The following is a 14,280-nucleotide window of genomic DNA, read 5'->3' on the forward strand; positions in this document are numbered from 1 at the left end:
AGTTCCCAGTAAGATTTTATTTCAAATAAGTTTGGGAAAGATTGATAATTCTATAAATGGTTTTGACCAATAGACATTTATTTGGGAAAAAAAAGATAAAGTATGATTCATACTGTGCTGCTTTCAGCAGAATAAATTTCAGATGAAAGTTTTATATATTATTTTTAAAAACGGGTATATAACTTGCTACCATTTGTTAAAAGAAAGGGAGATGACTGCATGCATGCACACACACATAGCATAATCATAAACAAGTACACTGAGATGGAACTAAAATTTAGACAGTGGTAATAGAGGTTGACTCTTGAGGGTACCTGAGAGATGGGCAGTCAGTGTTGAGTACTGGAGAGTGAAGAGTGTTTTTCACGGTGGACATTTTTTTTTCCAACTGTTTGATTTTTTTTTTTTGACTCACATACATATATAATTTTTAAAGAAAGAAATCAATACTTGTATCTCCTTTTAGTCCAAAAAAAAATGAGTTCAGGTGTTTCCTTCTTATTGCATTCTTTCCAAACGGACTGATTTCTCCAAAAGATGGAGTGTTTTGCTATTTTTGCCTGCTGTTTACATTGAGGTTAACTCTGTTGGTTAGGGTGTACTGGTAATGACACCAATGACATGGGTTTTATTTCCATGTGGTTCAGTTAACTTTGGTTTTCCACTGCCACAGACTGCTCCAATAATTATGGCTAAAATGTGTTCTTGGCCCAAGGGAGACCTGATGAAGCAAAGTGCAAATCCATCACCATGTGAGAAAATGGACACCCAAATACCCAGTGGATGGGGTTGGTGGCCAGAGGGAACCATAATAATGGGATCCCTAAGTTCACATCTTAATATAAAATTCCTTATATATATGCAGTAAAGTTCAAGATATCTAACTTTATGTTTTGGTTTTAAAAGGTTCAAAGTCAGTCACAGACAAGAAGGCTCAGTTTATAGGCAAATCTTGAAATATTAACCAAGGTTACTTTTTTGGAAAAAAAAAAATGAGTCATGCCTAGCCCTTCCCAATTACATAATATTTACTTATCCAAATGCTTTTACTGAGTTTAAAATATCTCAGCTTTATATTTGAAATTACATATAACAAATATTTGATTATGTGGCTTACTGAAAATGAAAGCTCTACTGTAGAAATTTATAATCTTAGTCTTTGCAGTATCATTAGTATGTCTCTAATAGTCCAATTCATGGTTCAGAAATCTCTCAAATCTCAAAAAAATGTAATATACTTCAATCTTCAATATACATTTTTAATATGCATTCCTATAGTCAATATTTATTAAGTGTTTACTGGTTCCAGGTACTGTGCTGAATAAGTGCAAAGAGATGCCTGGTGCTTCCCAAAGAGCTCTCAATTAATAGGGGAGGGAGATCAGGTAAATAAGAAAACCATTATTATTTTTAGAAATAGTGTGACAGTGTTGTGTTAAAGCAAGGCACAGGGTACTGACTGTGAGAGCAGTTACTAACAGTATCTAACCCCACATGGGAAAGCTTTGCTGGATCCTGAAGGACAAGTAAGAGTTAGCCAGAGTAAACAGGGTAGGCAGGGCATTCCAGGCAGAAGAAACAGACGTAGACTTAGAGGTTCAAGAGAGCGTGATACATTTCAGAGCTGCAAATAGTTTAGTATGATCAGAATTTAGAATATGGAAAAGGATGGTGAAAGGTGAGACTGGAAAATTAAACAGAGTTTAATCCATGAAAAGCTTTTTGGGTCCTGCTGGGAATGTAGGTTATAGTCTAAAAGCAATGGGAAATGATTGATTTTAAGCAGGACTAGCTTGGTGTTAGAGGACAGTAAGGGTGTAAAATGAGATGTTGTCTGTGTTGTATAAAGTTCAATTTTACATTAGCAGGAAGAATAGAATTTGAGTCGTTTATTCAACATGTATTACTGAGCACTTCCTATGTGCCCAGCACTTTTCTTTTCTTTTTTTTTTTTTTTTTTTTTGAGGCGGAGTCTCGCTTTCTTGCCCAGGCTGGAGTGCAGTGGTACGATCTCCGCTCACTGCAAGCTCCGCCTCCTGGGTTCACGCCATTCTCCTGCCTCAGCCTCCCGAGTAGCTGCGACCACAGGCGCCTGCCACCACGCCTGGCTAATTTTTTGTATTTTTAGTAGAGATGGGGTTTCACTGTGTTAGCCAGGATGGTCTCGATCTCCTGACCTCGTGATCCGCCCGCCTCAGCCTCCCAAAGTGCTGGGATTACAGGCGTGAGCCACGGCGCCCGGCCAGTGCCCAGCACTTTTCTAGGTGCCTGAGATATTTAGTTCGTGGACAAGTATCTCAGCAACATTATGGTGCTTACATCCTAGTGGAGGTGAAAAGACAAAACAATTAAACAAATATATAGATAATGTTCTTCATGTCAAAAAGTACTATGAAGAAAATCAAAGCAGAGTAAGGTAGAAGGTACACGTGGGTGCTGGTGCTGACTTTGCATCGTTTTAGATCAAGGAAGTCCTTTCTGATAGATGGCCTTTGAGCAGATTACATAAATGAAGTGAAGGATTGAATGAAAAGTGTGTTCTAGGCAGAAGAACTAGTCGCAGCAAAGGCCCAGAGGCGATGTTAATGACAGGCTCTTTGAAGAGCAGAAAGCCAGCAGGACTGGAGCTGAGACTGCGCGGAGGAGAGTTGTAATAGGTGACAGCAGAGAGAGTACTACTGGTGGTGTGGAAACGTTGGTTGGATATCTGAGGGTAGGACTTAAAAGTGAAATCGACTTTAGGAGAGGTGGGGGAAGCTATTGTATAATCTATAAAAAGCAATGGTGTTGAAAGTCTATTAGTTAAAAAGTTAGTTGATGCTCCATAGCCTTTTCTAGCGGTAAATTTGAGAAGAAGCTAGGCCTGTGAATGAGTCTTCCTTTCTTTTCAAACTTGCCTGCTCCTGCCATACTAGACCTAAGTGTTCTTACTCTGAAGTTCCCGAAAGCTTTTTGGAACTATGTCCAACAATGTTAAGTTGCAGAACGCTTCTCTGGAAGATTAACAGTATCTTGATCCATGTAGAACTTGGTGAAGGAACTTGCAAGACTTTACATTTATTGGAACACACCTAGGGTAGATGGTCAGTCCAGCTTTGTGCATGTGAACACTTTAAAGTCTTCCCTTGAAAGATGAAGGGTTATAAATTGTGTCCAAAAGGGGTCTTTCTCTTGGAATTCAGCCTATATTTTCTTTTGAATTCTTCTTATTAATTTTACATTCGCTTTTGTTTCTCACTCCATCTCCTTCCTCTCTCTTTTTTTGTGTATTTTGGTTACCCACTAATTGGTCATATTTATTATGTAGCTTCAGTCTTTATCAATTTATACCTATTTAGAGTACATACTTATTTTGAAAATGAGTTACATGTATTTGTCTTTAGATATGCCTATATAGATATAGATTTATGTAAATATGTACATAACACATTTAACAACAATATCAAAGGCTTTCTCTAAAGATAAACACATGTAGCTCATTTTCATATATATATTTATATAACACATATATTCGATGCACACATATGTACATATATGTATATGTGTATCATATATGTGTTATATAAATATATGTATGAAAATATATGTACATGTATGTATATATATGTGTATATGTGTGTGTCAAAACAAGGCAAGAGTTTAGAGAGTAATAATGAAAGGGAAGAGTATGTGTCTTGTGTTAGATCATTTTAGATCAGGGAAGTCCTTTCGGATAGAGTGATATTTGAGCAGATATTATATATATTACCTATATATGATATAACATGGTTTTCAGGATCCAGGCTTTTCTGCTGTCTACACACACGCACACATATGAAAGTGTTGAGAAAAGAGGTCATTGTTTGAGAGAACCTTTGAGGTCTGTTCTAAACTTGTAGACCTTCCTAAACCTTAGGGATTAGACTGCAATTACAGTACATTCTGTTTCCTAAACAAAGATAACATTTTCTACTTTAGGGAATCTAAACAATGAGCACTTTCCTTTCCTTTCTCTGTTTCATAAGCCTAAACTCCCTCTAGCCTGTCAGTTATGATTATATGTACTGTTCCCAGCTAATGCAAATAAGAGAAGCTGTTGATGGAAATTTTACAGACTTCCAGAAGTATTGTGGCAACATGAAATTGAGTCAATCAATGTGCTGGTAGTGTTTACAGAGCCTGGCTTCTTTGATTCTATCTACAAGTCTCTCCACCATCTAATTTGGTATCTATATTTTTTGCATTTTCCAGATCTCTTTTTCAGTCAAAATCTGCATATCCAGATGCAAAAAAGGCAAAATGCCTTTGTTGCTGCTTAATGATCAGCTCTAATAGGAAAGGAAAAGTTAATTAAAATCTATGAAAATGAAACAAGTAGCCTTTAAAGATAGGCTGTACAATGTGGCCAGTGTTAATATGACAATTTGTTAATGGACTAGGCAGTTGTAATCAGTGTTAAAAATTACTTGAGGATTTTTTTATGTTTAGCAAAAGCTACTAATTAAAAGAAGCAATGACCCGTGAGATTATCCATGAAAACTATTTGCTATTGGAACATAACACCAAAGAAAACAGTAATTTAAAAATTTTCATAGTTTATAAAGGTAAAATTATAATAAAAAATAAAATAAAAAATATTTTTTTTAATTTTATACTATAATATTTTATTGGAAACTGTTTTGGTTTACTGTTATTTTTCTATTACCAGTTGGGTAGTTTTTGAATCCCTTCTGTTTAAATGAGACACACATTTTTACTTCTCATTAATAGAAAGGGACTAAAACCACTAAAATCCCAAACCTTCATATTCATGAACTGGATTTAGTATGCTTGCCTGCCCTTTGGAAGGTCTGTCTGATGTCTGGTTTGGGGAAAAACTGTCTTTTGGAAGACATTCTTGGCCTTTTTTTGCCTTGACACTGACAGGAAAGAAAATGATCTGACAAATGAAAATATTCATGTTATATAATCCATTTGTGAAAAAATCCACTTGGTTCTTTTTTCTACTTCCAGATGATAGAGTAATTTAATTTGTTCTTGGAATTTAAAAAGAGTCTGAATAAGAAGATATAGAAGAATTACTGTAATTGTGAGGACTTGAAGAACAAAAAGGGAAGATTTGCAATTATCTAAAGTGTATTTATCCTGGGTGTAAAAGAAAACAGATATTCGAGGTGAACCAGAATGAATTTGTCACATGTCTTTAGTATCTATAAACAGTCCTAACAATGAGAATAACTATTTAAACTAAGAATCTGTTTGGATTCCTAAAAAGTTTTAGGGAGATAATTGTTATACATATTAATTCTGAATAATTATTACTCATACACATTGAGCCATTCAACTAAGAGACAACAACTAACACTTAGAGACCATGCAGCAACCTACAAAAATACAGTGCCTAAAATTTCAGAGCTACGGAGATCTTTGCAATAATTTAGCAAATAATAGAACCTCACTTTTTATTGATATGATCGTTATGGCCAAGAAAGATTAAGTTTCCATCTTTGAAAATCTACTTAGCTAACTAATAGCAGAGAAAGAACGAGAACCCAGGTCTCCTGACTTCCATTCTGATAGTTTTTCACCATATTGCATACTTTGAATGGGCTTGGTAGAAACTTGTCCAGAAACTAGAGTATTACTGACTGGTTTGGGTAGCCATGAGTTTTGTCTTTTTTGTCTTAATTGTCAACTTAATCTGAATTTCAGATCTGTCTAGAGTCTTCTGACTTTTGCCAGAAGATAACTACTTTTGAAACAGAAGTCCTAACCTTTCAGAAAATGTATATACAATATTCTGAACTAGAATCTCCTGAACATGGTACTTACCAAAGAGTTTGAATATAGTGGTAGATCCAAATGCATAACAATGAACTATAATAGAATAAATACTATAATAAAAGTAGGGACAAAGCGATCTGGAAACATAGAAGCAGCAGCAGTATCTCCAGGAATATGAGTGGTGTTTGGGCACGGGATGGTTTGTAAAAGCTAACCGAGGGTACGTTTTAAGCTGAGATTCGAATAATGTTAGATAGTGTCTACGTAGTGAAGGCCAGGAAGGACTTTGCAGATAATGCTAGGAGATGTTGCAATGATAACAGAAGATAATACTCTTGGAAGTAAATTTGTTGACAGATCCTTTATAAAGCATATGCTAAGGAGTTTGACCTTTATCTCAGCATGGGAAATACTAGCCACATTTCTTTCTTCTCCTCTATTCCCGTATCCATCGAGGATATTAAAACTGAATTCAAGAACGTCTTTTCATTCAGCTCAGGCATATCCCTAGAATACTTGACCATATACACTTCAGCAAACCATGACCAGTCAATCACTTGTATCAACACAGGTGGAATCTATTTCTGTAAGCAGTTCAAAGTCAGAGAATGTCTTTGAACAAAGAGGGACGTGAGCATATCTGTTTTAGATTCATGACTCTGGGCACTGTAAGGGAAACATTGGTAGGAAACACCAACAGGATGCTGTTATAATAATTTGGGGGAGAATTTCAGGAGATGTTTTAGAAGTAGAATGTATAGAACTAGAAAATATTGCTGTTTTGAAAGTTTTAGTAATAACTTTTTGTTTTTACCTGTAACATTCATTTTGAGATGTAACAAAAGCTTCATCGTTTTACAACATTTCACTGAATTGATTCCTAAATACTCAAATTAGCAAGAAAGGACTTAATTTCCGCTTTACAAGGTATGGGGAGGGAGAAGCAATATTACTATAGAATCTCACTTTTTGGAACAGAATACAACACCTGAGAGAATATTGATGGTCTTTATCCTAGCAGTATGGGATTCTACTCAATTATTTTCTCTCTTGGCAAGCAGGGCTCTCTAATCACCAACATATAATTTATATTCATAATTGATAATAATTGCAGTATCTTTTTACAGGCATGATGAAATAATAATGATGAAAATTGTGATTAATTGAGAGATTGCTATTAATTGTGTCTATTTTAGAGTGGAAGAAGGAGGAGTAGATGGACAAGATTGTAGACCCATCTGACTGATCCCAGAGTCCATGCTCTGTATTCCATTTATAAAAGGAATAGTGGTCTTCCCATGTTTTCTAAATAAACTGAGATAGGATTTACATAAAATAAAATTCAGCTTTTTAAAGTGTACATTTTAGTGTATTCATTCACAAGGTCATGCAGCTATCACTATCTAATTCCAGAACATTTTTATCAGCCCTGAAAGAAACCTCATAACTATTAACAGTTACTCCCATATCCCTCCCTCCAGCCTCTGGCAACCACAAATCTACTTTTTGTCTCTATGGATTTGCCTGTTCTGACCGTTTCATATCATAAAATGATACAATATAGTATGGAAATACCACATTTTGTTTATCTATTCATCATTTGATGGACAGTTGGGTTGTTTCCATCTTTCAGCTATCATGAATAATGCTGCTGGCCAGAAAGGCCATTGTCTCATTTGCTGAGGCCACACTCCAGAGCCAGGACAAATGAAAGGCCTCATTCAGAAATGGCAGAATTGCTTCCTCCCATTAAGTTTAAAAGCCCGTTGGAAAGTGAAGTTTCTGGTCCTCCTTAATAAGCACACTGTATCCCATACATTTTAGTATGTCGTGTTTTTGTTTTCATTTTTCTCAAAGTATGATCTAATTTCACTTTTGATTTCTTCTTTGACCATAGGATTTTTAGGAGTATGTTTTTTAATTTCTATGCATTTGTGAATTCCCCAAATTTCCTTCTGTTACTACTTTCTAAAATCATTTTGTTGTGTTGAGGACATATTTTGTATAATTTCATTCCTTTTAATTTATTTTATTTTATTTTTATTTTTTGAGACAGAGTCTTGCTCTATCACCCAGGCTGGAATGCAGTGGCGCGATCTCGGCTTACTGCAACCTCTGCCTCCCAGTTCAAGCAATTCTCCTGCCTCAGCCTCCTGAGTAGCTGGGACTACAGGTGCATGCCACCACGCCTGGCTAATTTTTTTTGTATTTTTAGTAGAGACGGAGTTTCACGGTGTTAGCCAGGATGGTCTCAATCTCCTGACCTTGTGATCCACCTGCCTCAGCCTCCCAAAGTGCTGGGATTACAAGCATAAGCCACCACACCCAGCCTCCTTTTAATTTATTTAGACATTATTTATGGCCTATCATATGGTCTGTCTTGGAGAATGTATGCCTTTGGGGACAATGTGTATTCTGCTGTTGCTGAGTAAAGTGTTCGATAGATGACTATTAGGTCTGGTTGGTTTAGACTGTTGTTCAGGCCTTCTCATTCCTTGCTGATCGTTCTTCAAATGTTTATTTGTTCTATCCTATGTGAAAGTTGGGTATTATTGAAGGTGGGGTATTGTTACAGTCTCCAACTATTATTGTTGTATTCTTTACCCTCAATTCTGTCCATTTTTCTGTCATGTATTTTGAGACTGTTGTTATTTGCATATATACTTATAATTGTTATATAGTCTTGATTGATTGACCCTTTTATTATTTTATGTCCTTTGTCTCAGAACAAATTTTGTCTAAAAGTCTCTATTGTTTGATATTAGTATAACTGTTCTAGCTCTCTTTGGTTACTGCTTTCATCCTTTTTTAACCTACTTTTGTCTTTATATCTAAACTATTTCTCTTGTAGAGAGCATAAAGTTGAATTATATGCATTTATAAATCTGCCAATCTCCACTTTTTAATTGGAGAGTTTATATTTAATATAATTACAGTCATGTGCCACTTAAGAACATTTTGGTTAATGACGGACTGCATATATGACAGTGTTCCCATAAGGTAATAATAGAGTTGAAAAATTTCTATTGCCTAGTGATGTCATAGCCATCATAATGTCATAGCACAATGCATTATCTTGTCTATGTTTAGATATTTGTAAATATACAAATGCTTACCATTGTGTTACATTTGCTTATGGTATTCAATATAGTAACATGCTGTACAGTAACGTCCTGTACAAACATGTTCGTTGCCTAGAAACAATAGGCTATACTATATAGCCTAGTTGTACAGTAGGCTATACCATCTGGGTTTGTGTAAATATACTCTATGACAATCTTGTCCAACCTGTGGCCCAGGACGTCTTTGAATGTGGTCCCTCCAAAATTTGTAAAGTTTCTTAAAACATTATGAGATTTTTTTGTGATTTTTGTTTTGTTTCAGCTGTCATTAGTGTTAATTTTATGTGTGGCCCACGAAAATTCTTCTTCCAGTGTGGCCCAGGGAAGCCAAAAGATTGGACACCCCTGCTCTACGATGTTTGCAAAATGAGGAAATTGCCTAAAAATGCATTTCTCAGAACACCACATTTCTCAGAACACCACATTTCTCAGAACACCACACTTCTCCGAACACATCCCTATCATTAAGCAATGCACGACTTACATACTTACAAGGAAACACATCTGCCATTTTGCTAGTTGTTTGTATTTGTTTTATGTCTTTTTTCCCTCAATTTCTTTATAATTGCCTTCTCTTTTGTTAAATACATATTTAGATATTAAGTATGTAAATATTTAATAGAGATTTCCCAGCATACTATTGTCTTTTTTTTTATTTTTGAGTTTTTTCTTAATGATTGCCCTAGGATTGCCTTAATGATTTTTCTTCTTCATGTATAATCTTCTTCATGTATATTCTTCAGTTTTCTTCTTCATGTATAAAATTCTAGTTTGGATTAATATCAAGTTAATTTCAATAGCATACAGTTTTTTTGCTCTTCCGTAACTCTATTACCTTACATTTCCTTTGTATTGTTATTGTGATACAGATTATATCATATGCTGTATATTTATCAACTCAGACTTATAATTATTGCTTTAAATATTTGGCTTGTAAATCAGGTAGGGAAATAAAAGGAGTTACAAAGAAAAAAATACATTTTTGGCCATGTTTAGATATTTGTAAATATCTAAAATAAGTTTAGATATTTGTAAATATCTAAAATAAGTTTAGATATTTGTAAATATCTAAAATAAGTTTAGATATTTGTAAATATCTAAAATAAGCAAAGAAAAAATACATTTATACTGTTTTTAAAATATTTATCTACATAGTTACCTTTACTGGTACTATTTATTTATTTGTGTGGACTTATTGTCTACTGTACTTTCATTTCACCGTGAAAGACCCTGGGAATGTCTTAATATCTCTGTGATTTTGAATGACAGTTTTGCTGCATATAAAGTTCTTCACAGACAGTTTCTTTTCTCTCTCTTTTTTCTGTTTATCCCTTCGCATATGTAATCCACTGCCTTCTAGCCTTGATTTCTGATACAAAACCCTTCTATGTGATAAGTCACTTCTCTCTCACTGCTTTCAAGATTTTCTGTAGCTTTTGAGAATTTGATTATGATGTATCTAGGTGTGAATGTCTTTGAATTTATCCTATTTGCAGTTCATTGAACTTATCAGTTATGCAAATTAATGTTTTTAATCAAATTTGGGGATTTTTACCTTTCAAATAATTCCTTTGGGAATTATCTTTTCAAATATTTTTCCTCCCCACTTTCTTTTTCCTCTCCTTATGGGAGCGTCGTTTTGCGTTTGTTGGTATACTTCAAGGTGTCCCACTGCTCTCTAAGTCTCTGTTCATTTTTCTTCAGTCTCTTGTCTTCTGAGGATGACATGATAACAAAAAAGAATGAATCTGGGGTGCTGATGACATCATAGAGCCTCTGCTCTGCCCCTGTAGCTCCTACCTCTATATTTCATGGTATGTGAAAGAAAACACAAATATCTTCAGGCTTTTTCTTCTGCCTGCTCAAATCTGCTACTGAGCCCCTTTAATTATTTTTAAATTTCAGTTTCTCTACTTTTCAATCCATTATTTCTACTTGGTTACTTTTTAGATCTCTTTATTAAAATTCTCTATTTTGCAAGAAATCATTCTCATACTTTTCCGCAGCTTTTTGGGTATGATTTCCTTTAGGTACATATTTAAAATAAATAAGGCGTTTGAGTATTAATTCTAACATCAGGGCTTTCTAGTGTGAACAGGTTTTTTTTTTCTCTCTTTTTTAAAGTAGTACAGTAGTACAGTGTCTAACTATATACTTTGCTTTAGAAATAGGGATAACTGCAGTAGTCTAGAAAAAAGAATATGACTCAGCCGGGCAAGGTGGCTCATGCCTGTAATCCCAGCACTTTGGGAGGCCAAGGGGGGCAGATCACGAGGTCAGGAGATTGAGACCATCCTGGCTAACATGGTGAAACCCCGTCTCTACTAAAAAATACAAAAAAATTAGCCGGGGGTGGTGGTGGGCGCCTGTCATCCCAGCTACTCAGGGGGCTGAGGCAGGAGAATGGCTTGAACCCGGGAGGCGGAGCTTGCAGTGAGCAGAGATTGCACCACTGCACTCCAGCCTGGGCGACAGAGTGAGACTCGGTCTCAAAAAAAAAAGAAAAAAAAAGAATATGACTCTGTACCTGGGTAGTTGCAGTGAACTGCACAAGGAAGGGCAAGTGTTGAGGTGTTAACCTCAAAGAGTAATTAATTAACCAATTAAAATTTAAGACCCATTATCTGTCATTGTGCCTAAAATACTTCTGAATTTTTAAATTAAACTTGTGAGGTTATTGGTAGATTCACATGAAGTAAGAAATAATAAGAGAGATCATATAATACATAAAGATCCTTTTACCTATTCTCCTTCAGTGGAAATATCTTATAAAATCATAAAATAATTGTACATTATCACAACCAGGGTATTGATATTGTCAAGATAGAGAACATTTCCATCAACATGAAGGTCTACCATGTTTTTCTGTGTTTTATAGCCACATCCACTTCTCTTCCACCCTCATTCCATTCTTAAACCCTGGCAATCACTGATCTGTTCTCCATTTCTATAATTTGGGTTTTCTATTCCGTTCAATTACTTTTCTATTCCGTTCTATTGACCTAGGAGCATATCCCTCCACCAAAACCACAGTCTTGATACTCTGATGCCATAATAAGTCTAGAAATTGGGTATACTTATTTCTTCTAATTTATTCTTAATTTTTAAAAATTGTTTTACTTATTTGAGTTCCTTTTCCTTTCCATATAGATTTAAGAATAATCTTGTTGGCCGGGCACGGTGGCTCAAGCCTGTAATCCTAGCACTTTGGGAGGCCGAGGCGGGTGGATCACGAGGTCAGGAGATCAAGACCATCCTGGCTAACACGGTGAAACCTCGTCTCTACTAAATATACAAAAAATTAGCCGGGCGTTGTGGCGGGTGCCTGCAGTCCCAGATACTTGGGAGTCTGAGACAGGAGAATGGCGTGAACCCAGGGGGCGGAGCTTGAAGTGAGCGGAGATCCCCCCATTGCACTCCAGCCTGGGGGACAGAGCAAGACTCCGTCTCAAAAAAAAAAAAAAGAATAATCTTGTTGTTAGCTACAAAAAATTATTGCTGGTATTTTGATAGAAATTGTGTGGAACTTGCATATTAATTTGGAGAGAACTGACGTCTTTTCTATGTGAGTCTTCCAATCCATGAATACAGTGTCTTATAATTTGTTTATGTCTCCTTTAATTTCTTTCATGACAGTGTTTTGTTTTCTGCAAACAAATTCTTTACATGTTTTTTAAATTTATACTTAAATATTTCATTTTTGAGTCTTTTCAAATGGAGTGATTTTAAATGGTATAATAATTTTTAATTTTGATGTCTACACGTTCACTCCTAATATGTAGAAATATAATAGATTTTTGTATGTTTATCTTATATTTTGTGACCTTGCTGAACTCACTTACTGGTTGTTTGAGGTGGGGTTTTATTGTTGTTTTGTTTTGTAGATTCCTTGGGATTTTTTTTAATGATGACAACCATACTATCTGCAGATACAGACACTTTTTTTCTTTGCTTCCCATCTCTATGCCTTTATTTTCTTTTCTTCATTGTATTATAGAACTTCCCGGAACTACGATGAATAAGAATTGTGAGAGTAGATATTGTCTTATTTTTCATCTGAAGTGGAAAACATTTCAGTCTTTCACTATTTAGTATAATGCTAGCCATAGGATTTTTTTTTTTTTTTTTTTGTAGCTGAGGAATTCCCTTCTAATTCCTTTTTCTGATAATAAACTCTGATTTTTTTCTGAGTTTATTTTTATCATAAATGGTCAATGAATTTTGTCAAATACTTGTTATTCATTGATTGATATGATCCTGTGATTTTTTTTATCTTCAGCCTGTTAAGATGATGGATTACATTGATTTTCAAATACTGAACCAACTTTGTATCCCTAGAATAAATGCAATGTGGTCACGTTACATAGTTCTTGTTATAAGTTGCTAAATTCTGTTTGCTAATTATTTAAAAAAGATGTTTTTTTCTATGCTCAGGAGAAAGCTGCAGTTTTTTTCTTTCTTCCTTTTTTTTGAGGGACAATTGTCTGTTGTTTTTGGTATCATTGAAATAGGCTAAATAAAATAAATAGGAAATATTTCATTTTCTTCTGTTTTCTGAAAGAAATTGTATAAACTGGTACCAATTCTTCTTTAAACATTTGGTAAAAGTTGTTATTGAAACCATCAGACCTAGAGATTTTTGTTCTGCAAATTTTAAAATTACACATCTGTTGTTCTAAATAGTTACAAGGCTATTTAAATTAGGTATTTTACATTGGGTAAGTTATGGTACTTTGTGTTCCATATCTTCCAAATTATCAAATTTATGTTTGTAAAGTTGTTTGCAGTTTTCCCTTAAAATCCTTCTCATATCAGCAGGACCTATAGGAATATCTTCATTCCTAATGCTGGTCATTGTGTTTTCTCTTCACCCTCCCTTGTTCCCTGCCCCCTCTCTCCTTCTCTGTCAATCTTGGTAAAGGTTTGTCAATTTTATTGAACTATGTAAGGAACCAGCTCATTGTTTCATTGACTTTTCCCCCTTGTTCTCTATTGTTTCCTGTTCTCAATTTCATTGATTTTTGTTCTTATCTTTATTACTTCTGCTTGCTGGTTTTTTTTTTTAAGGTTCTTGAGGTGGGAGCATAGAGTATTCATTTGAGACTTTTCCTCTTTTCAGATGCATGCATTTAGTTTCATAAAGTTTCCCCTCTGAACTGCATCAGCTTTGTCCTACAAATTTTGATATGTGATATTTTTGTGATATTTTCTTTTTTTTTTTTTTTTTTTTGGTGACAGTGTCTCACTGTTACTCAGACTAGAGTGCAATGGCCCAACCAGCTCACTGAGGATCATAGCCACCAACTCCTGGGCTCAGGTGATCCTTCTGCCTGAGCCTCCCAAGTAGCTAGGACTATAGGTGCAAGCCACTACACCCAGCTAATCATTTTTACAT

At 35.1% G+C, this 14,280-nt stretch overlaps 1 protein-coding gene and 1 long non-coding RNA gene across 8 annotated transcripts in view; one reads left to right on the top strand and one right to left on the bottom strand.

The window, feature by feature from the left end:
• Positions 1-10,542, bottom strand: part of LOC134737298 (uncharacterized) — a 59,062-nt gene extending 48,520 nt beyond the window's left edge. The window contains exon 1 of the long non-coding RNA XR_010122040.1: positions 10,441-10,542. This is a non-coding gene — a long non-coding RNA (uncharacterized lncRNA). The remainder of the gene's footprint in view (positions 1-10,440) is intronic.
• The window catches only part of CEP128 (centrosomal protein 128), a 636,715-nt gene that overhangs the window by 521,552 nt on the left and 100,883 nt on the right, over positions 1-14,280 (top strand). The window lies entirely within an intron of this gene.

This window comes from Symphalangus syndactylus, chromosome 8 (assembly GCF_028878055.3).
Source record: "Symphalangus syndactylus isolate Jambi chromosome 8, NHGRI_mSymSyn1-v2.1_pri, whole genome shotgun sequence".
Taxonomy (NCBI): domain Eukaryota; kingdom Metazoa; phylum Chordata; class Mammalia; order Primates; family Hylobatidae; genus Symphalangus; species Symphalangus syndactylus.